The following is a 21,962-nucleotide window of genomic DNA, read 5'->3' as shown; positions in this document are numbered from 1 at the left end:
TTGTCTCGGGTGCCAATTCTGTAGCGTTGATCCACTGTCTGCGTTGTAGAGAGGATATCTGGGACTAGAATTTCAGCTAACACTGTCGCGAACGAGTCGTCTGTGCAGTCAACTGATTCATCCAATCCCACTATACGGATATTAAATCTACGGGAGTGATGTTCGATTTCGAATAACTTAAATTAAAAGATTAATTGAACATCTCTCTTATTCCAGTTTTACGCAGGCTAGCAATAATCACCCTCGCTTTATTGCTGTTGTTGTCTCGGGTGCCAATTCTGTAGCGTTGATCCACTGTCTGCGTTGTAGAGAGGATATCTGGGACTAGAATTTCAGCTAACACTGTCGCGAACGAGTCGTCTGTGCAGTCAACTGATTCATCCAATCCCACTATACGGATATTAAATCTACGGGAGTGATGTTCGATTTCGAATAACTTAAATTAAAAGATTAATTGAACATCTTAATAAGCACAATATTATTTACACTCACCAGTACGGGTTCAGAAAGAAACATGCAACATATATGGCAATAACACATCTAATTAATGAAATATACAAAGCTAAAGACAGAAAGGAAAACACTATAGGTATTTTTTTAGACTTATCAAAGGCATTTGATACAGTCAATCACAATATCCTCCTGCAGAAGCTCTCACATATTGGAATAAAAAACAATGCACTGCTATGGTTCACCAGTTACCTTAAAGATAGACATCAGTCTGTATCCTATAATGGGATAAATTCTCCTTTTCTTCCTTTACTTTGCGGTCTGCCCCAAGGTTCAATTATTGGGCCTTTGTTATTTTTGTTATATCAATGACCTCCCTAACGTCTCAGACAGGCTGTTGAAAATTTTATTTGCAGATGACACGAGTGTATTCTATTCACATAAAGATCCTGATACCATCATTAGGGTCATAAATGAAGAACTTAACAAACTATCAATTTGGTTTAAATGCAACAAATTATCACTAAACATTAAAAAAAACTAATTTCATTTTTTTTTGTCTCAAATCTGTGATTTTTAACTCCTCATCTAAAGTAGTGATCAATGACATCCCCATAGCTAGGGTGTGTTCTACACGATTCCTTGGTGTTCTGCTTGATGAATCCCTATCATGGAAACCTCATATCACAGCCATAACTACAAAAATGGCCAAGAGTATTGGTATTCTTGGAAAAACACGTCACTTGCTGAGCACCGAGGTTGCCACAATGTTATATTACTCTATGGTTTACCCATATATCAATTACTGTAATTTAGTTTGGGGTAGTACTCATCAGACCAAACTTGAGCACATATACCGTCTGCAGAAACGAGCTCTAAAAATAATCAGCTGTGTTCAACGAAGTCATTCTTCTCAGCCTCTATTCCATAAGTTATACTCAGTGTTTATCAAGTGAATCATCTTCAGACTGGTTTATTTGTGCATAGTTCTTTAAACAGAGCCCTTCCCCCTTTTTTTCATGACATGTTTGCCCACAATCACCAAATTCATAATTACCCCACACATAGTTCCTGTTTGCTTAGACCACCCTTTTCCTGCACTTCCCAATCTCAGTTTTGTTTGCTCTACCGAGGGTCAAAGTTGTGGAACTCTTTGCCTCCACATATTTTGGAATTTTCTTTTCTGAAATTCAAAAGAGCACTGAAATCTCATCTCCTAGATCACCAATACTTCCCATATGGACTTCCTTTACAAACTGTGGTCTGATGGCTTGTTGTATTTTGTTATTGCATTTTCGTTTTATTATATATTCGTCCTGTCATTAATTGTTTTCTCTACCAGAAATCGTATGGCATGGGTGCCTGCTTCGGTGTCTATGTAGGCCTGCTTGTGTGTGTTTGTTTGTTTGGGGGGGGGGGGGGGGGGGGATTTTATATTTTATCTTGATATAATGTAATTTTGCTTCCTGGTAGGGCGGCTAGGTGGTGTAGTGGGCAAGGCACTCGCCACCAGTGTGGAGACGCTAGGATTCGCGTGTTCGAATCCAGCTCTCCACATTGTTTTCAGTTTAGCTGGTCGTCCGCAGTAATACACATTGGCCGTATTACGGGGAGGGAAACTGAAGGGTGGGGATCGAACGTTGTGAACAAGCGACTCCTACAAGTCGGTTGGTGCGCCTGCGCAGTAGAATCAGGAAGTGTCGGGGGCAGCGTGAGCCTCCCACGCGTTACTCCTCGACACTGAGAGATCGAGCTGCGCAGGTGAAAAGATGCGACTGCTGTTACCTCAAGTACCGGAGGGGACTTGTGCTATGTATGACTTAGTCCACATTGCAGCCGGCTTGTGGGAGGCAAGAAACAGCGTTCGTGACAGGGGAGGGTTGAATTGGATGATACGAAATTGGGATGGGAGAAAATATAGAAAAATGGGAGAAAAAGTGGATAAAAAAAAGTAATTTTGCTTCCTGGTGAATGCCACATGCAAGCCCCTTGAGGGTTTTTAGGCAATTCTCCTACACATCCCTTGTGGATTATATTGTATTATATATGTAATTGTTTTTATATGTGTAAATAAACAAACAAACAAACAAACAAACAAATGTAGAGCCTTATCGCCCTCAGCAAATTTCAGTGTATGTTCGACCAAGGTGGCCTCAACTACAGTAGTGCGTTCGGTCTGTACTGCAGCCGCTGCTTTTAAATCTTCGAATTTGGCTTCGATAGACTCTTTGAAAGCGTCAGCCTTAACGTCATTGATTTGGGTATATGTAGATAAATAAATTATATTTTCATCAGTCTACAGCATTGGTCTTGTGTAGTGTTTGGTGAATTTATTGTTTTATTAATAATATTATTATATAAGTATTATTCTCTGTGTACTTCACTTACAGTACTCTAATCACTGAGAAGTAGAATTGCTAAATGTGTTTTAGGTTAAGCACAGCAGTGTGTAACTGGTTCAAACAGAATTAAGTCATATGAAACGTGTGTTTCATATGGTAACAAAATGTAGTTTTTATAAATTAGTGTATAGTTTGTGTTTAATTTAGCAAAGGATCTGAGGTGTTCTGATAATTGTGTGTGTGGTTGTGCTAATTGTGTGTAGTGTTTTGAAACACCGGGCCCTGTTTTCAAAATCGTGCAATCGAAAAAATTGAGGAACATACTACCAGCCAAAGGAGGAATCAGAAAATGATGTACGAGTATGTAGTTGAGTCATCTTGTGGCACAAGCTCAGACCTCATGGAGATCAGCTGAGACAGAGACTGTTCTATCCAGTCCTCGACAGAATGCTGAAAGGGCTTGAGAGCAGGTTCTCATGAGTTGGAGAACAACGTATGAGAGGCATACAGGCATGTTATCCAGCCTCAGACCAGTTTCTCTCAGTGGAATTGCTGCAACCCCTCGCCACACATTACAATATCCAACTACTGCCAGAGGAGATCACAGTTGAATGAATGAATGAAAACTTTATTTAACAGATTGCAGAATGGGTACAATACAGTACGGCTCAATACACACAATTGTTAAGGGAATGCAGACCTGAAAAAGACGTTTGTCTTGTTTCCATCAGGGTCCCCCATTTTCAATTCATATAGACATTTATGACATACACAACATACATGACATTTATGGCATAGGGACATATAGGTATTTAGTACTGATACATTTGTGACATAAACGGTATTCAAATATATAGTACTGTTACCCCTAGATCCTGACAGAGTATATACATATGATGGGGAGGGGACTGTACATTAGGAGGGGGTGGGTGGGTGGGAGAGAAATATCCATACGGCGGGGAGGGAATATATACATGCGGTGGGGAGGAGACTGTCTATTAGGAGGTGGTGGTTGCAAAGTGTTTCCTGGCCAGGACAGGCAGAGATGCAGTCCCTACTATCCAAAGTGTCTTTTCCCTCCTGGATGATAATAATAATAATAATGCATTTGATTTATAATGCGCCTTTCAAGACACTAAACAAGTCCACAAATCGGTGAATGAAAAAATTATATAGGATCAAATTAAAACTACTACTTGCTAAAAATCGATGTTTAAAAGTACTAAAAACCAAAGAAAAATACCAAACACTAACAAACATTCAGCACAGACAATGGGGATGCTGCCATCAAAAAAATAAAAACATCCGGGGCTAAAGCCCCGGAAGCCCAGGGCTAACGACGCCACTGGTTGGCACCGTATCGAGATGCGCATCGCATCGGCCTCAGTGATGGAGATGCACATCCCTAGCACACACAGACACATCACACATAGGGCAAACGCTGAGATCTCAGCGAATACAACTCTGATTATCCCAAGACTGGTAAAATAGATTCCTTACCTCAGATCAGATGTTCTCCAAAAAGATTATTCCAATTCCTGATCGCCATTCCAAATATCGATTACGCTTATTGATTGATTATTGGCTGCTGTGAATATATATTCCAGGCTGATTCCCGTCCGCGATGACTTCCATGTTGATCAGACTTCTTGCCAGCACAAGGAGCCAGCTGGCTCCGCCTCTACATATCTACAGATCCCAGGTCTAAGCGACTGACCTGCAGTTACACAGGGATAGACGATAGGGGGTGCTTTTTTCCATTCTGAGCTCCTGTAGGGGCTGGTGTACCAACGGGAGACTCGGTTGATGAAATATGATTTCAGATCGCTAATAAAACAATAAAACGATATTTGTCGTCGTGGGCACCAGTGCATGTGAGCGGATCGGAGCGTGAGCGGCGCGGGGCGCGGAGCGGCCGGTTTTGACGTGAGCGAGGAGTGGGTTTTAAAATGAGTCGGCGCGACGTCCGGAGCGAGAGTTCTCCTCCGCTCCAATCCACTCCAGGCCGCTCACAGTGGTTTAACACTGATGTAATATACATGCAGTACAATGCCAAAGCAACAGATGGCGATGTACAAACATGAAGGCCATTTTCAACCAATGAGAAGGGTGAACCTGTGATATCCTGTTCAGGCTTCACTCCTCCTCCTTCACTCACTCCTGTTAGAAAAAGTATCGACGCCATTGTTGTTGACGTTAGCTTACATGCTAACGTTAATGGCAGCGACCATAGCATTGTGGCTCGGCTAGCCTATCATCGCTTAATAGAGCTAGTGAATGGATAAACAACGTTATTTAACATTGCAGAATGGGTACAATTACAATGCGGCTCAATACAAACAATTGTTAAGGGGCCCAGGGGGTGTAGACTGTTGTAGTTTGAGCTAATTTACACCATGCTCCAAAAAAAAAGAAAAAAACTGCCGAGCGATCTGGCGCGGGGAGCGGGGAGCGCTTGATTCAAGGTGAGCGGGGAGCGAGCGGAGAGCGACTTGGGGGCGGGGTCAACATGAGCGATTAGCGGAGCGGACCAAGCTTTAAAGAGCGAAGAGCGGATCCGCTCACGTGGCCTGGTGGGCACTCAACGGGGGGGCTGATAAACGAGATATGCCGTCCGTGGCACTGAAAGGGTTAAGGTCAACACACATCAGTCAAGCATTACTAGAGGACAGTGTGTGTGTGTGTGTGTGTGTGTGTGTGTGTGTGTGTGTGTGTGTGTGTGTGTGTGTGTGTGTGTGTGTGTGTGTGTGTGTGTGTGTGTGTGTGTGTGTGTGTGTGTGTGTGTGTGTGTGTGTGTGTGTGTGTGCATGTGTGCACATGTACGAGTGTGCGTACCTGTGGCATGTGTATATGTGTGTGTGTGTGTGTGTGTGTGTGTGTGTGTGTGTGTGTGTGTGTGTGTGTGTGTGTGTGTGTGTGTGTGTGTGTGTGTGTGTGTGTGTGTGTCCATGACGTTGCTTAACCTGTCTTGTCATTCCGTGCAGCTGGAAAATCTAATGTACTACACAGAGAACAACCACAACAAAGTGGTTCTGCGTGACTTCTACCTGTCCAAGTTTGAGAACGGTTCCATCACGGAACCCTGCGGAACACCAGAATACCTCGGTAGAGTGTCTCTCTCCTACCCTTCTCTCTCTCCATCTCTCTCCCTTTCCCTCTCTTTCTTTTTCACACTCTCTCTCGCTCTCTTTCCCTCCTCTCTCTCTCGCTCTCTCACTCTCGCTCTCTCACTCTCCCTCTCTCTCTCCCTCCTCTCTCTATCTCTCTCTCCCTCCTCTCTCTCCATCTCCCTCTTGCTCTCTCTCTCTCGCTCTCTCTCTCTGCATCTCTCTCTATCTCTTTGTCTCTCTCTCCTCTCTCTATCTCTTTCTGTCTCCCTCTCTCTCTGTGTGAATGAATGAATGAATGAATGAATGAATGAATGAATGAATGAATGAATGAATGAAAACTTTATTTAACAGATTGCAGAATGGGTACAATACAGTACGGCTCAATACATACAATTGTTAAGGGGATGCAGACCTGAGAAAGACGTTAGTCTTGTTTCCATCAGGGTCCCCCATTTTCAATTCATATAGACATTTATGACATACACAACATACATGACATTTATGGCATAGGGACATATAGGTATTTAGTACTGATACATTTTATGACATAAACGGTATTCAAATATACAGTACTGTTACCCCTAGATCCTGACAGAGTATATACATATGATGGGGAGGGGACTGTACATTAGGAGGGGGTGGGTGGGTGGGAGAGAAATATACATACGGCGGGGAGGGGATATATACATGCGTGTGTGTGTCTCTCTCTATCTCTTGCTCCCTTTCTCTCTCCTCTCTCTGCCCCCCCTCTATCTACCCCCCTCTCTTTCTCTTCTCTCTCTCTCTCTCTCTCTCTCTCTCTCTCTCTCTCTCTCTCTCTCTCTCTCTCTCTCTCTCCTCTCCCTCTCCCTCCTCTCTCTCTCTATATCTCTCTCCCTCCTCTCTCTCTATCTCACTCTCCATCTCTCTCTCTTTCTTTCTCTCCCTATCTCTCTCCCTCCTCTCTCCCTCTCCCTCTCTCTCTCCCTCCTCTCTCGCTCCCTCCTCTCTCACTCGTCTCTCTCTATCGCTCCCTCCTCTCTCTCTCTCCCACCTCTCTCTCTCCCACCTCTCTCTCTCTCTCTCTCACCCATCAGCTTCTTCCACTGCATTATTATCTTTTTCAGTTAGTTTCTCAGGAGAAAATAGACCAAGTAATCCAGGCAGATGCCCTCCATCCAGAATAGAAAGACCCCTCTCCTCCTTGCCTCCTCTTCCTCCTCTTCCTCCTCCACTGTCTTCACATCCTCTCCTGCCTCCTCTCCTCCTCTTCCTCCTCCACTGTCTTCACGTCTTCTCCTCGCCTCCTCTTCCTCCTCCACTGTCTTCACGTCCTCTCCTTCCTCCTCTTCCTCATCCACTGTCTTCACGTCTTCTCCTGCCTCCTCTTCCTCCTCTTCCTCCTCCACTGTCTTCACGTCCTCTCCTGCCTCCTCTTCCTCCTCTTCCTCCTCCACTGTCTTCACCTCTTCTCCTGCCTCCTCGCCTCCTCCTCCACTGTCTTCACGTCCTCTCCTGCCTCCTCTTCCTCCTCTTCCTCCTCCACTGTCTTCACGTCCTCTCCTGCCTCCTCGCCTCCTCTTCCTCCTCCACTGTCTTCACGTCTTCTCCTCTTCCTCCTCTTCCTCCTCCACTGTCTTCATGTCTTCTCCTTGCCTCCTCTTCCTCCTCCACTGTCTTCACGTCTTCTCCTCGCCTCCTCTTCCTCCTCCACTGTCTTCTCCTCTTCCTCCTCTTCCTCCTCCACTGTCTTCACATCCTCTCCTGCCTCCTCTTCCTCCTCAACTGTCTTCACGTCTTCTCCTCGCCTCTTCTTCCTCCTCCACTGTCTTCACGTCCTCTCCTGCCTCCTCGCCTCCTCTTCCTCCTCTTCCTCCTCCACTGTCTTCACGTCTTCTCCTCGCCTCCTCTTCCTCCTCCAATGTCTTCACGTCTTCTCCTCGCCTCCTCTTCCTCCTCCACTGTCTTCACATCCTCTCCTCTCCTCCTCTTCCTCCTCCACTGTCTTCACGTCTTCTCCTGCCTCCTCGCCTCCTCTTCCTCCTCCACTGTCTTCACATCCTCTCCTGCCTCCTCTTCCTCCTCCACTGTCTTCACGTCTTCTCCTCGCCTCCTCTTCCTCCTCCACTGTCTTCACGTCCTCTCCTGCCTCCTCTTCCTCCTCCACTGTCTTCACGTTCCTCTCCTGCCTTCTCGCTGCGTCTCTCCTGCCTCCTCTTCCTCCTCCACTGTCTTCATGTCCTCTCCTGCCTCCTCTTCCTCCTCCACTGTCTTCACGTCCTCTCCTGTCTCCTCTTCCTCCTCCACTGTCTTCACGTCCTCTCCTGCCTTCTCGCTGCGTCTCTCCTGCATGTGAGGGAGCTGCCTCGGCCCAGTCCCTCTCCCAGAGAAAGAACATGCAGCGAGGTTTGAGTAATCAGACAAATAAACAAGGAGAGCAGCAGCCGTGACAGGAGAGAGAATTAGAGAGAAAGATTAATAATAATAAAGATCTGGTGTATGTAGGCTTTGATGATAAATATCTCATTCTGCTGTTGTCTAATGGTCTAATACTCTAATGCTTTCTCTCTCTCTCTCTGCCCCATGCCCCCCCTCTCTCTCTCTCTCTCTCTCTCTCTCTCTCTCTCTCTCTCTCTTTCTTTCTGTCTCTCTCTGTCTGTCTCTCTCTCTCTCTTTCTCTCTGTCCCCTCTCTCTCTATCTCATTCTGTCCCCCTCTCTGTCTGTCTCATTCTGTCCCCCTCTCTGTCCCCCTCTCTGTCCCCCTCTCTGTCTGTCTGTCTGTCTGTCTGTCTGTCTGTCTGTCTGTCTGTCTGTCTGTCTGTCTGTCTGTCTGTCTGTCTGTCTGTCTGTCTGTCTGTCTGTCTGTCTGTCTGTCTGTCTGTCTGTCTGTCTGTCTGTCTGTCTGTCTCTCTCTCTCTCTCTCTCTCTCTCTCTCTCTCTCTCTCTCTCTCTCTCTCTCTCTCTCTCTCTCTCTCTCTCTCTCTCTCTCTCTCTCTCTCTCTCTCTCTCTCTCTCTCTCTCTCTCTCTCTCTCTCTCTCAATTCAATTCAAAAAGCTTTATTGGCATGAAATTTCACAAATGTTGCCAAAGCACAATTATGACATAAACAGCAAACAACATTATACAATACAACAACAATATCAACAGAACAAGATCAAAGAAATAAAGGAGATGGTGCGGTGAGTAAAACATGGTACATGTATATACAGTATATGTGTCCTACATTACATTACATTTTACATTTAGTCATTTAGCTGACGCTTTTATCCAAAGCGACTTACAAGTTCTGTACGACAAGACAGCAAGAAGGGTACAACTCTATCAGCTGAGTAACAATGTTCATCAAGTGTTGCGTGTTACAGTGTAGGTTAGTTTATTAGGACAAGTGCATGACAGTAAGGTTAGTCAGGGTTAGATTTTTTTTTTTTTTTTTTTTTATCATTTCAGATAATGGTTGAAGAAGTGAGTCTTTAGTCGACGGCGAAAGATTGTCCTACTGGTTGTCCCTTTTCTTGTGACATGAATTGACATATTTTGCAGCTAAAACTGCACATTCTTTCTGTTCTATATATATATATTTCTGTCTCTCTCTCTTTGCCTCTGTCTCTCTCTCATCTCTCTCTCTGTCTCTCTCTCTGCCCATCTCTCTATCTCTTTGTCTCTCTCTCCTCTCTCTATCTCTTTCTGTCTCCCTCTGTGTGTGTGTCTCTCTCTATCTCTTTCTCCCCTTCTCTCCTCTCTCTCTACCCCCCCCTCTCTTTCTCTCTCTCTCTCTCTCTCTCTCTCTCTCTCTCTCTCTCTCTCTCTCTCTCTCTCTCTCTCTCTCTCTCTCTCTCTCTCTCTCTCTCTCTCTCTCTTTCTGTCTCTCTCTCTTTGCCTCTGTCTCTCTCTCTCCTCTCTCTCTCTTTCTGTCTCTGTGTGTGTGTCTCTCTCTCTGTGCCCCCTCTCTCCCTCTCTCTCTACCCCCCCCTCTCCCTCTCTCTCTACCCCCCCACCTCTCCCTCTCTTTCTACCCCCCTCTCCCTTTCTCTCTACCCCCCCCCTCTCTCTCTCTCTGCCCCATGCCCCCCCTCTCTCTCTCTCTGCCCCTGCCCCCTCTCTCTATCTCTTTCTTTCTGTCTCTCTGTCTGTCTCTGTCTCTCTCTGTCTCTCTCTTTCTCTCTGTCCCCTCTCTCTCTATCTCATTCTGTCCCCCTCTCTGTCTGTCTCATTCTGTCCCCCTCTCTCTTTCTTTCTCTCTCTCTACCCCCCCTCTCCCTCTCTCTCTACCCCCCCCCCCTCTCCCTCTCTCTCTACCCCCCCCCCTCTCCCTCTCTCTCTACCCCCCTCCCTCTCTCTCTACCCCACCCCCTCTCCCTCTCTCTCTACCCCCCCCCTCTCCCCTCTCTCTCTGCCCCCCCCCTCTCCCTCTCTCTCTACCCCCCCCCCTCTCCCTCTCTCTCTACCCCCCCTCTCCCTCTCTCTCTACCCCCCCCCTCTCCCTCTCTCCTACCCTTCTCTCTCTCCATCTCTCTCCCTTTCCCTCTCTTTCTTTATTTGTCAGTGATTCCATATTGAGGTCAGATAATGTCTGCGACCCGAGCATGTTCAGGGCCTATGGAGGAAAGATACAGGGAATAAGTGTGTAAAAGCCAACCAGTATCTTCTTTGTAGGCCAAAAGACATTGGCAGCAGTGGTTAATTTTTTATTTAACCTTTATTTAACCAGGCAGGTCAATTAAGAACAAATTCTTATTGTCAATGACGGCCTGGTGAGAGGACAAAACAGGGAAAGGGGACAAAAAAAAAGAGACAGACGATACATACATCACAGAGGTAATGGAAATAATTAAAACACACATCAAACAAACAACCAAATAAAATTACAAAGGAGCATAAAGCAGAATAGTCAAATTACAGTAAAAAAAGTTGAGTCCTTAAAAGTAGTGAGGGGGATCAATTTGTCCATTTGTACAAGTATTTCGCAGCTCGTTCCAACTGCTGGGAGCAGCGGATTTCAAAACAATGATCAAATATTATTGCAATTATCTTTATTCAATAAAACATTTTCACATCAGGGGACCTTCCATAAGTTTGGGAAACCCAGCTGTTAATAAGCATCTCTTATTATGTAGCATTTTTTGTACATGCTAAATGACTCGAAATAAACTTAATTAATAAAATTCTAAATTAAATTAAATTCAAATCTCTCCCACCCCCCAGCCCCACCCCCGTCACTAACCCCCTCACTCCTGACATCCTCTCCTTCAGCCTATCAGGTAACCCCCCTTTCTATGATGAGACAGAGGAGGAGAATACAGACCTACACAATCGCATCATCTTCTGTCGCATCGTGGCTGGCGAGTTTGAGTTTGACTCTCCGTACTGAGACGACATCTCACCTGCAGGTACAAATAACCACCACAGGAGGGCAGTAAAGACCCAGATAAAACTCAGACTAATAAGAATCCTTATTAAGGAAGACTTAGGGGGGGGAGACTCCCCTGTTCCTGGTTTTATACTTGCACACAATAGCTTTTTTGTAAGGTAGCCTACATTAACACATTAACTGCCACGCTTATATCCATCAATGTATGATCACTGCCACCAGTCTAAGCCTATGGAGATGTTTACCTTCTTTGCAGGGCTATAACTTTTTAAATTGTATTGCTAAATTTACATTACTATGGCCCATTCAACATTGATTATCTATCGTTCAGGATGTAGGAACGTTTTACTTTTTCATTCATAGATTCATACGAAAATAACGTCTAGAATATAAATATGTTTTTATCGTTTTCTGCAGTAATTCCTAGAACGCTAGTTATAGGCATAAACGCATATATAGATTATCAACTGCCGTTTGTTGGCGATACACGCTATATTACATTTTTCAACTGTACATGATCCTAAACGTTATGACTTATCATGCGCGGATGAACGAGGGGGGGGGGGGTCGTTTATAATTCCGTGATCGTCAGTAAATGCTTTATGTAGTATGGGTGATATATTGATCAGAGCAGTTTGCATGAATAATAATAAACAAACGCGCTGAAAATGACATCAGCGTCCTCTTACCGTTCGCCGATGAGACTGGAGGAAAAAGATCCCACTTATTTGACGGCGATCTCCTAGATCCATTTCCGGTTTGTATAATCATAATAAACGCCCAAATCATATCGATTATTGCGTTATGGCAGCGATCGCTACACGCGGACGTGTGTCTAGAGTCCTGCAACAATATGTGAGTGCCGGACGCATTTCCCCGGTGCACCGCGATCGACTCGATCCATTTCCGGTTGTAACTCACCGATCATCCACCAGGCGGCAGTATTGAAGCGTTGCAGAGTTGTGCAGGCTCCCACTGTATCAGACCAGGCTCCGTGAGGGCATTCTGAATACCATGGCGAAAAAATGAAATATGATCTCAATAACGTTGTACGCCGTGGAATGGCAGAATTAGCATGAACTTGAATCACGTTGTACAACGTTTTTGGCGCAGGATGTGTTAAGATTAGGGATGTCCGATATTATCGGCCGATATCGGCATTAAAATTTGATATCGGAAAATATTGGTATCTGTTTTCAAAAAAAAGAAAAAAAAAGAAAAAATAATTACATTTCTATAACCTTTATTTACCCAGGCAAGCAAGTAAGAACAAATTCTGATTTTTATTTATTGTCAAAAGTATGCATAATGTTGTGTTAATTCCACAACAAGAGATATGTAATGTTAATTCCTGAAATTATTCTGTTTTTTTGGGGGGGAAACCCTGCATATATCGGTATCGGTTGAGTAAGAGTTGGACAATATCGGTATATCGGTATCGGTAAAAAAGCCAATATCGAGCATCCCTAGTTAAGATGCCTCTCAATTCGAGTTATTCAGTTATTATTCAATTGAATCAACTAAATTAATTATAATCCAATTCAATTGAACTCAATTCAATTGATAGCCTTCTTGGTTGCTCTTTTTCTCAGCTAAGGAGCTTGTGTGTCAACTGATGGAGGTGGACCAGATGCTGAGAATCACTGCACAAGATGCACTGTGGCATGAGTGGTAGGTACACACACACACATACACACACACACACACACACACACACACACACACACACACACACACACACACACACACACACACACACACACACACACACACACACACACACACACACACACATACCGTACACATACACACAGTGCCGTCTGGGAGAAATGCGAGGCCCAGTGCGAGATTTAAATGCGCGAGGCCCTAAAATGTAAATTAATTAAAAAAACTAAAAAAAATTGATGATGAAAAAAAAATTAAATGTTTTTTGCCTTAAATTTCCAAAAAATATTAAATCAGGTTGTCGTCTCCATAGGCACTACTGGTGAATGATACCGTTAATAGAGAGAGAGAGAGAGAGAGCGACACACACACACCACGGCGGGTGTGTGCACGGTACAGCACAACAGAACAGAGAGAGAAAGAGAGAGGGAGAGAGAGAGAGAGAGAGAGAGAGAGAGAGAGAGAGAGAGAGAGAGAGAGAGAGAGAGAGACACACACCACGGCAGGAACAGAATAGATTGTATGAAAAACTCACCCTAACACAGAATCCATGGCAAAGTTGAGGTCCAAGAGGAAGGAGACGACGTGACGTCGACGCATTTTCCTACCGTGGAGATGAAAAAGTTCACCAGTCCAGTCCCACTCCCATCCATGATATTGTCCCCCGGCCCCCGTTGGGATGAACTTAATGGCAGTCTCCATCCCCCCTGGCTGAGCTAAACACCGACTGGGATGAGTTGTGTGGTATCTTTTGACTGGTATTTCATAACAAATCCATGTATGTATAAATTAGTTGGAACAAACAGTAGCAGGCGTCAGTGTTGTGTGACATTCTGGGGAGCCTTCAGGCAAACCCCCTCATGCTAAAACTATTTACTCAACTGTATTTAGAAGAACAGTTGGAGACACAGGGGGCAGGTCATAAAAGCCCCCTCATGCTAAAACTGTTTGTGACACATTCAATGGTTATATTCGATGAATAATCCCTGTATGTAACTGATGCATTTTCACCTTTGGGCCTCTCAGCAATAAATACATGAGTTTTAATTAAGAACTCTGTGGTCTTGACTGCACAATTATTCCTCTCTGGCTAAGAGTCACAAAGGAGACCATTCTATCACTCTGTCCTTCCCTCTAGTTAGCAACCTGTATGCACTGTAAATAACCCAATGTATTGACTTAGAATATACGACAGAATTGGTGCTTCGTGACCCGTTCTGCGCTGCCCCCCAAAAAGGTGTGCAGCGGGGTTTTGTGTGGCCGGCTGCTCAGCGCCGCACGGCCCCTGCACGTTGGGGGCATGCAGAATAAAGCCGGGGTTGGTACGTTCATTACAAGGGGTTTACGGTGCAGAGTTTGCTGTCTGGATGGAGGAACGAGGGATGAGTGTCACGGTTAGGGGGTTGCGTCGGATTGAGCAGACCTAAGATAAGGGACAGTACGGCGAATTTGTATGATTGACTGGTGAACGTAATAGCTGAAGGTGATCCAAGCACATAATGTAGGGACAGATAATTACTTGAGAGGGGAGTAAGTGAGGCGTGGAGCGGTAGAACGTAGATAAGAGGGGACTCTGGGGAAAGAATTGGGCTATTTTGATTAGTTTAGTTCTAGTGCTAGTTATGCGGGAATTTGGACCGAGAGGCCAACTAGGACGGCGAGATGATTAGCTTGAAGAATGTTGTCAGGGTCTGGAAGTTTTGGTAGTCACAAAAAGGCAGGAAGACTGGGACTGTGAGCAGGCCCGGACTGGCCATCGGGAGCACCGGGAGTTTTCCCGGTGGCCTGGCCTGCACAGATAAAAAAAAAAATTATATAAAAAAAAAAATATTATATATTTTCTTTTATTATACTTTTTTTTTTTTTTTTTGTCGGGCCATTGTTTCTAGTTGTGGCGGCGGCGCGGCGCGATAGTTTTTAGATAACCAGGTGGGTGGGGAACAACCAGGATTTCACTGTCTGCGACAGAGTAGGAGAACTATCTGACTCTCTCTCCCTCACGCAGACACACACACACACAATGGAGCCGTGCTGCCGCCTGTGATTGGTGGATACAGGCGATACAACTGATTGACAGCGGAGGCGGCGGATGGAATGGCAGATGGCACACTCCCAAAAGGAGTTGTTAAATCTGACATTACAAAAAACAATATGTGGTGGTTATGATTGGGGCTGAAGTTGAATAAACAATTTATGAAAAAGAGAGTCAAAATAATTCCAAGATAATTCAAATATTACACACCTTTGCCACATAGGCTACAAATATAATCACTGCAAAGTTATCAAAAAATTAAGAATCTGATCAGACACAAGGGTTCAGTTGTTGTTCACTTTCTAATTTCCTCCAAAACATCTTGAACTTGAACTTGAACTTGAACTTGATCTAGTCTAGTTAATGTGATCAATATTATTTGACAATTGATGCTTTTTGTTGGAAATTTCAGTCAGTGAGCTCATACTTTGAGCTCATTTTATAGTTAAAATGATTGAGACAACGCAATCTTCTGTCTTCGTTGTGCATGCATGCATGTGCTCACCACACGTGATACATGTGTCACTATTCTGGCAGTGGCTACTGTTATTATAGTATTGTAATGAAAGGTCTGTTATTTAATGTTTGTGTAAAGGGCTATTTTAACTGTTGATGGGTAGTGCATCAGTAAAGTGAATAAGGTATTGTGCTCTTGCCTTGTTTGAATAGGTGGAGAGAGTGGTTAACTGTATTATAATAGTAAATAAAAAAATATGTTGTGCTCTTGCTTTTTTATTTTTGAAGGTGGAGAGAGTAGCATTGCTAGTGCCACAACAGTTTTATTTGAGGTTCATAACAGTACATTGTACTAAGCAATTGTTGGCTCATTAGTTTGTGATTCACATGCACTAAAATTCACCAGAATGCAGGAAATTAAGTCTTTGTAACAAAAAAAATCCGGGTGGGGGACCCCCAGACCCCCCCGCTTAAAAAGTGGCCTGATTGGGGCTATATTTCGCCCTATATCTCCCGGTATGAATTATTTCCCCAGTCCGGCCCTGACTGTGAGGTACTATGAACAGTAATGGTAAATGCAGAGTAGTCAAAATCTTAGAGAAAAGATTAGGGTTAGATAATGGGTATGATGAGTGTGTGAAAGTGGGATACAATACCCTGCTAGTGGGTCTCAATTTTATTATTAAATATATGACTGGGCTTGCCGCTATGAGACTGTGTATGCCGCGGTGGTTTAGGAGAAATATGGGGTTTTGGCTTGTGAACACCAGAGGATGTTCGGAGAATAAATTTGGAATACTGGTTTGTTCTATAACTTCAGGGCGGACGACGGTCTGTCATGGGGAAGGGCGAGTCAGTATGCATTTAGGAAGTCGGCATACACAGGGTCTTGAAGGTTATAAGTGTTGCGCCATGTGTAATCGACGCCTCGTACGGGGGGTTGGTTTGTTTGTATAAATGTATTTGTATAAATGTATGTGATCATAGCAAGCTTGGCCGGTTTGTTGTGTTGTTAAACGTGGATCAGAACGGTATACGAGTCTGTGGCGAATCATATTGGAAGTTGGGGCTAGCTAGGATTAGCTGTGGGGGTAGCCACGGTAATCTATGGACGTTACGGCGGCGATGTTAAAGATTTGACGGAAGGTGGTCTGAGGTATGGGTGTCGAGAAGCGAGTCGAGTGGTACGCTGATGTAATTGTGGCCGTATTGCGGTGATAATTGTGTACAGTGTTGTTGTGGAAACGGGTGTCGCCGGTTGATGATGTGGTTGTGTTGAGAACATCCTGGCACTGTGGGGCCAGGCGGAGAACGGGTAGGAGCAGTGGTTTATGATTTGTTTTGGACTGTGGTACGGCACTTGTTATCATAGGATGTTTTAATTTCTTTTAATAGAGTTTGTTGTTTGAACATGTGTAAGTTGTTTAGAGTTAGATTAGTACTGAGCGGACTGAATGAAAGTGCGGATCTCAAACGCGTGTGGAACATCACATAACGCGCGGATCTTGGAGAGTGTTGAACCATCACATCAGGCTGGCTAGCTACTTAGCTGGTATGAGCGTTTGGGGAATAACGCTGTGAAAAGGGCTTGTGCAATGTTATGATTAGAAGCGGCGTAGTGGCGTTGGGTGAGGGATGTTTGTGTATGGAGCGATTGATTAATAATAACGTTGATTGAGAGTTATTTGCAAAAGTAGGTCGCTTCTGACGTCATATTGTGGGAGCTAGGAAGGGGAGGACAGTAGGGCTGGCTAGGCTATTAGCTTGCATGCGGCTGTTCTGTGAAATTGCGGGCAGCATGTATGTGTGGCGGAGTTTTGGAAGTTAGGAAGTGTTAGAGTGTGCGGTGGATGTCGTTGCATTGTATTAGGACGAAACGGAGTGTTTTGTGATAATAGTTGTACTTTGTCGCGGTACACCGTTTGCTCTGTGTGCACCGCTTGCTATACTGCGCATGCGTGTTGGTACGGGAGGTATTCTGGGGGCGCGGGACGCTGTTTTCATTCATTCGCTCAAGGGGAAAATGGTGAGAGTTTATATTTTTGCTTTGTGTTATATATGTATTCTGGAAGTGGGTCCGTTTGTGTTTGTATTTACTACAGGTTGTATTGCTACAAGTTTTGTGTAAACAAGGGGGGGAGATGTAACATGTATGATGATTAGATTATGGGAGATAGTCATGGGGGAGGAATTCAATGAAGGTTTATACTGCAGTCAATGCAGTGAGTGTATCAGTAAAGAATGGATACATTGCCTGTAATAAGTTAGAATTCACAAGTTAGCTATTATGGGTAAATGTATCATATAATAAGGGGAACAATATATATCACATATCATATGTGTACAGAGTATCATTCGGGGGCAGATCTGGCTTGCAATTTTTTTAGTCTTGGCACATTTGAAACCACTTCTGGGTATGTTGTTTTATTTCTTGAATGAGTGGCCTTTGATGAAATGTTGTGTTTGTAATATTACTTGAAAGATGTGTTAAAATGTGATTTTGAAATCTGTTTAGGTTGTGCACGTGTTTAGAGAAGTGATGTGGTGTTTATGCTTGTGTAATTTGTTAAATCTTTAATACACTGTTGATTTGCATAGGCTAATGTTTTATATTGGAATTTGATACAAGCCCAGTCATAAAGGAGGATAATTTAGTGACGGGGGACTTAAATATGTTTTTTTGATGACTAAATGATTGTGTTTACAATAATTGTAATAATTTGCTATTTAGTCCGTAGTTTCTCTGTGTTTGGCTGTTGTTAGGTACAGGCAAATGTGTTTCTTTTAAACTCTGGGGACAGCTGCCCCTGGGGGGAAAAGGCGTGTGTAATTAACCCATTGTTGTTTGCAGGAAATGATAGAGAATGTGGGCTCAGGTCACGGGAAGCCACGGGGGAAGCCACGGGGATGGGTATGCAACTGTTGTTTATGGTATGCAGCTGGTGGTTGTAGTGGCTATTTACGTCACAAGCCACGGGGGATGGTAAGATCTGTTGTTAGATGGTTACAGTTAAACGAACAGGAAGACAGGTCAGAGGTGAAGATTGGGAAGACAGTTGGTGAGAGATAACAGTAGAGGTATTTTTACAACAGGGGACATAGAGGGTGACAGGAAGGTAAGACAGGAGGGGGCTAATTCAGGACACAGAGAGAGTGGGTGAGCAAAGAAATTAGAATAGGAGTCAGTTTCAGATGTAGTTATGACGTTGAAATGGCTAACTATTTGATTGAAGGAATAGCCTGAGGTTATCGCAGTTCTAGTAGGCCGGGGTGACTTCAGGTTGAGAAGGGGTACTAGACCTTTCATAAAAATGGGAGTAGGAATACAGTAAGGAGACTGTAGTGCAGAGATTGAATGTAGATTGTGTTTAGCCTGAAGCTGAGAGCAGGAGAGAAAGAAACAACTTGTCTGTCAAATCATTGTCTGTGGACCCGAATGATGATTAATGAGTTATGTTGTGTTGTGGTTGAGAGATTTATGTTGAATGACAGTTTTTGTTTGCGTAAAGTATGAGTTGAGTGAAACAAGGTTGAATGGTTTTGTCTTTGTTAATGTTTCACTAGTGATCTGTGGGTGATTGGGTTGTCTGCTTTTGTCTGTGTGTCTTTTAATTTCAGTGAGTGATTGAGGCTGTGAAAGTAGAATGAAAGTGTTGATTTCGTTTTCTTTAAAGGGTGTGTGAGATTTTGATTTGATTTCTTTCAAATATGTTTAAAAGTTAAAATCACTACCTGGGAACTTGATTTACAGGTGGAAGTTTTAATGGTTTGGTTATTTTTTCTTTTCTATTTTAAGTCTTTAATTGTGTGGACTGAATGTGTTTGAATGGAGCCTGGAGGGGAGACTGTGCTGAAAACGGGGGTGTTAGGTCACAGGGACAAAATTGCTTTGTTCCATTTGAGTGATGTGTGGAATGTGTGTGTGTGAGAGTCGCCACAGGAGTAATAGAACGGAGTGGATGGTTTTGAAATTGTTCTTTTTGTTCCTTTGATGTTTTCTCTGTATGCGTGGATATTTCAGAAGTGGGGACGCCACAACAGAGTGGTGTGTGTTTATTGGAGTGTATGACTTTGTTTAATTTCCTTTTTCTTTTGTGTTTAAATCTATTGTTTCATGATCTGGTGAGAGAGAACTGGTGAAGGCTGAAATACATCAGAACAGGATGTCAAAAGAGCTAAGTAGTTCCGTCACGTTTGTGTGAGTTTTTCAATGGTGCTTCTCTTACAAGTATGTTAAATTGAAGAATGATCAGGATTGCAATTGTGCTTTTGTCTCCTCACAGTTCAGTCGAGGGGGGAATGCGGAACGGCACATGTACAGGAGTCATAACTGTTGAGTATGAGTACATTCCATTAGATTACGACACGGTGGAGTGAACTTGTTCAGTTATTTCCTGTTGAGAAACTATTAGATTATGGAAAGAGGTCGCTTGTGGACACTAGCCCCTCCTTCATCATAACCCCGGGGACAGAGGCCAGGTTGGATTTGTGAAAACAGATGTGGTGCACAGGTTTGGGAAACGTCCAGACTGAGAGAGCCGTCTGTAAATCCGAGGAAGGACAGTCATAGGTCAAAATATGACAGGATCACAGGCCTACAACAATTGCTACGGCTGAGGCTGGCTAGCATAGGGGGGAAGGGGGAGGCAAGGCCGGTCTGGAACTGTGCAGAAAATGTGAGCAAGGGCCTCTGTGGAATGTGGAATTTGGTTGGTGTGGAGAACGGGGGTAACTGAACAATACCTACTGATGGTCTCTGTTTGTGCACATTTGATTTGGTAAAACGCGCAAACAGAGGGCGGATAGATTAAGACACAACGCAGGGTAAGGACATACACATAGATAGATTAGGGTCAAAGTGAGGATAGATAGAAAAGATAAATAAATAAAAAATGTCATTGGGTGTCTGCTTTCCCCGCCCGACTGACGCTGTGGAGACTGAGGTGGTAAGGTTATGACCATTATGTGGTCATAAAGGGGGGATGATAGATGAGAAGACCAATTGATGAATTATGCAGAATGTGATTGAACTATTTTTAAGAAAGAATTAGCAGGAAGAAAAAATGTATGTGAAGTGCAAAATTGTGATACTAATGTATGTTTTCTCTCAACCAGATCATCTAAGGTGTTGGAACAAACTTTTCTGTAGATTAAGAATACTGGGTGTTAAATGTGTGATTTTTAGATTAAATTTATTTTTAATTGTTTTCAGCATATTCAAACCTTTTGTTTAAAAGGAAAAAGTAGGCCTCTGGCTGTGAGCCCAGAGGAACAAAGCCCAATGATAGTAGGTGGTAAACACTGGATCATGAGGGCAGAGTAGGTTAATTGGGGATCTGGATGAATGGGTAATTTGGATTCCCCGGGAGGGGGCCATAGTCAGGGGAAGTGTGGGGGAAAAACGAAGAAAACAGGAAGATCAGAGTTGATGATATGTACAAAGAATAATGAATACGAATGATGAAGAATTGGAAATTGAGAAAAATTTGAAATTTATGATTTTTGTTATTATGTTAAACTGGATGGTTAGTATTATAGAAATCAAGTCAAGATACTGGTTTATGACAATATAAATTGTCAAAGTGAGGATTTGTGGTATCTTTTGACTGGTATTTCATAACAAATCCATGTATGTATAAATTAGTTGGAACAAACAGTAGCAGGCGTTGTGTGACATTCTGGGGAGCCTTCAGGCAAACCCCCTCATGCTAAAACTATTTACTCAACTGTATTTAGAAGAACAGTTGGAGACACAGGGGGCAGGTCATAAAATCCCCCTCATGCTAAAACTGTTTGTGACACATTCAAGGAGTCTTGAAGACAGTTGGGTAACTGTGAAACAAAAGCCCCCACACAGGAGTGCATCTGATTGGGACCGCCTCCCAGAAGACAAATCCAATTGGACCAAACGTATTATTAGACTGTTAGTATTGGTGGAAATTAGAGTATTGGTGGAAATTAGAGTATAGAGCGCTGTGTTTGAGAGGGAGGCCAGAACAGATGCACCCACCCCAGGGGGTCTTTCTGGTCTCCACCACTTCCACAGACTGCCCTCTTGCCGCGACGTGAGTAAACTGTATGGAGTAATCACTGTTTGTTGTGGTATAAAGTAAAATACCTATCTTAGACCAGGTTTAACCATGTGGTGGCAAAAGTAGTAGTCTATTCCATTGATAAACATGACTAATTTTATGTGCAGACTTGTTTTGATGTGAATAGCCACTGTGAAAGGGCTATGATTATGTAAACCTCATCAAGCCTGTTGTACAATCATGTCTTATGAAAAATGATGAATAATCCCTGTATGTAACTGATGCATTTTCACCTTTGGGCCTCTTGGCAATAAATACATGAGTTTGAATTAAGAACTCTGTGGTCTTGACTGCACAATTATTCCTCTCTGGCTAAGAGTCACAAAGGAGACCATTCTATCACTCTGTCCTTCTTCCCTCTAGTTAGCAACCTGTATGCACTGTAAATAACCCAATGCATTGACTTATAATATACAACAGTTGCATTAGCTACTGAATTGCTGAAAGGGATATAAGTTCAAGGAAA

At 43.6% G+C, this 21,962-nt stretch overlaps 1 pseudogene across 1 annotated transcript in view; it reads left to right on the top strand.

Moving 5' to 3' along the window:
• The window catches only part of LOC311244103, a 265,083-nt pseudogene that overhangs the window by 231,168 nt on the left and 11,953 nt on the right, over positions 1–21,962 (top strand). Inside the window, exons 5-7 of the transcript in view lie at positions 5,777–5,904; positions 11,086–11,270; positions 12,844–12,922. The product of the transcript in view is annotated as an uncharacterized misc_RNA (transcript). The remainder of the gene's footprint in view (positions 1–5,776; positions 5,905–11,085; positions 11,271–12,843; positions 12,923–21,962) is intronic.

The sequence above is a fragment of the Notolepis coatsorum genome (assembly GCF_963971535.1).
Source record: "Notolepis coatsorum genome assembly, chromosome: 17".
Lineage (NCBI taxonomy): Eukaryota > Metazoa > Chordata > Actinopteri > Aulopiformes > Paralepididae > Notolepis > Notolepis coatsorum.
This window is presented reverse-complemented; position numbering and strand designations above follow the sequence as displayed.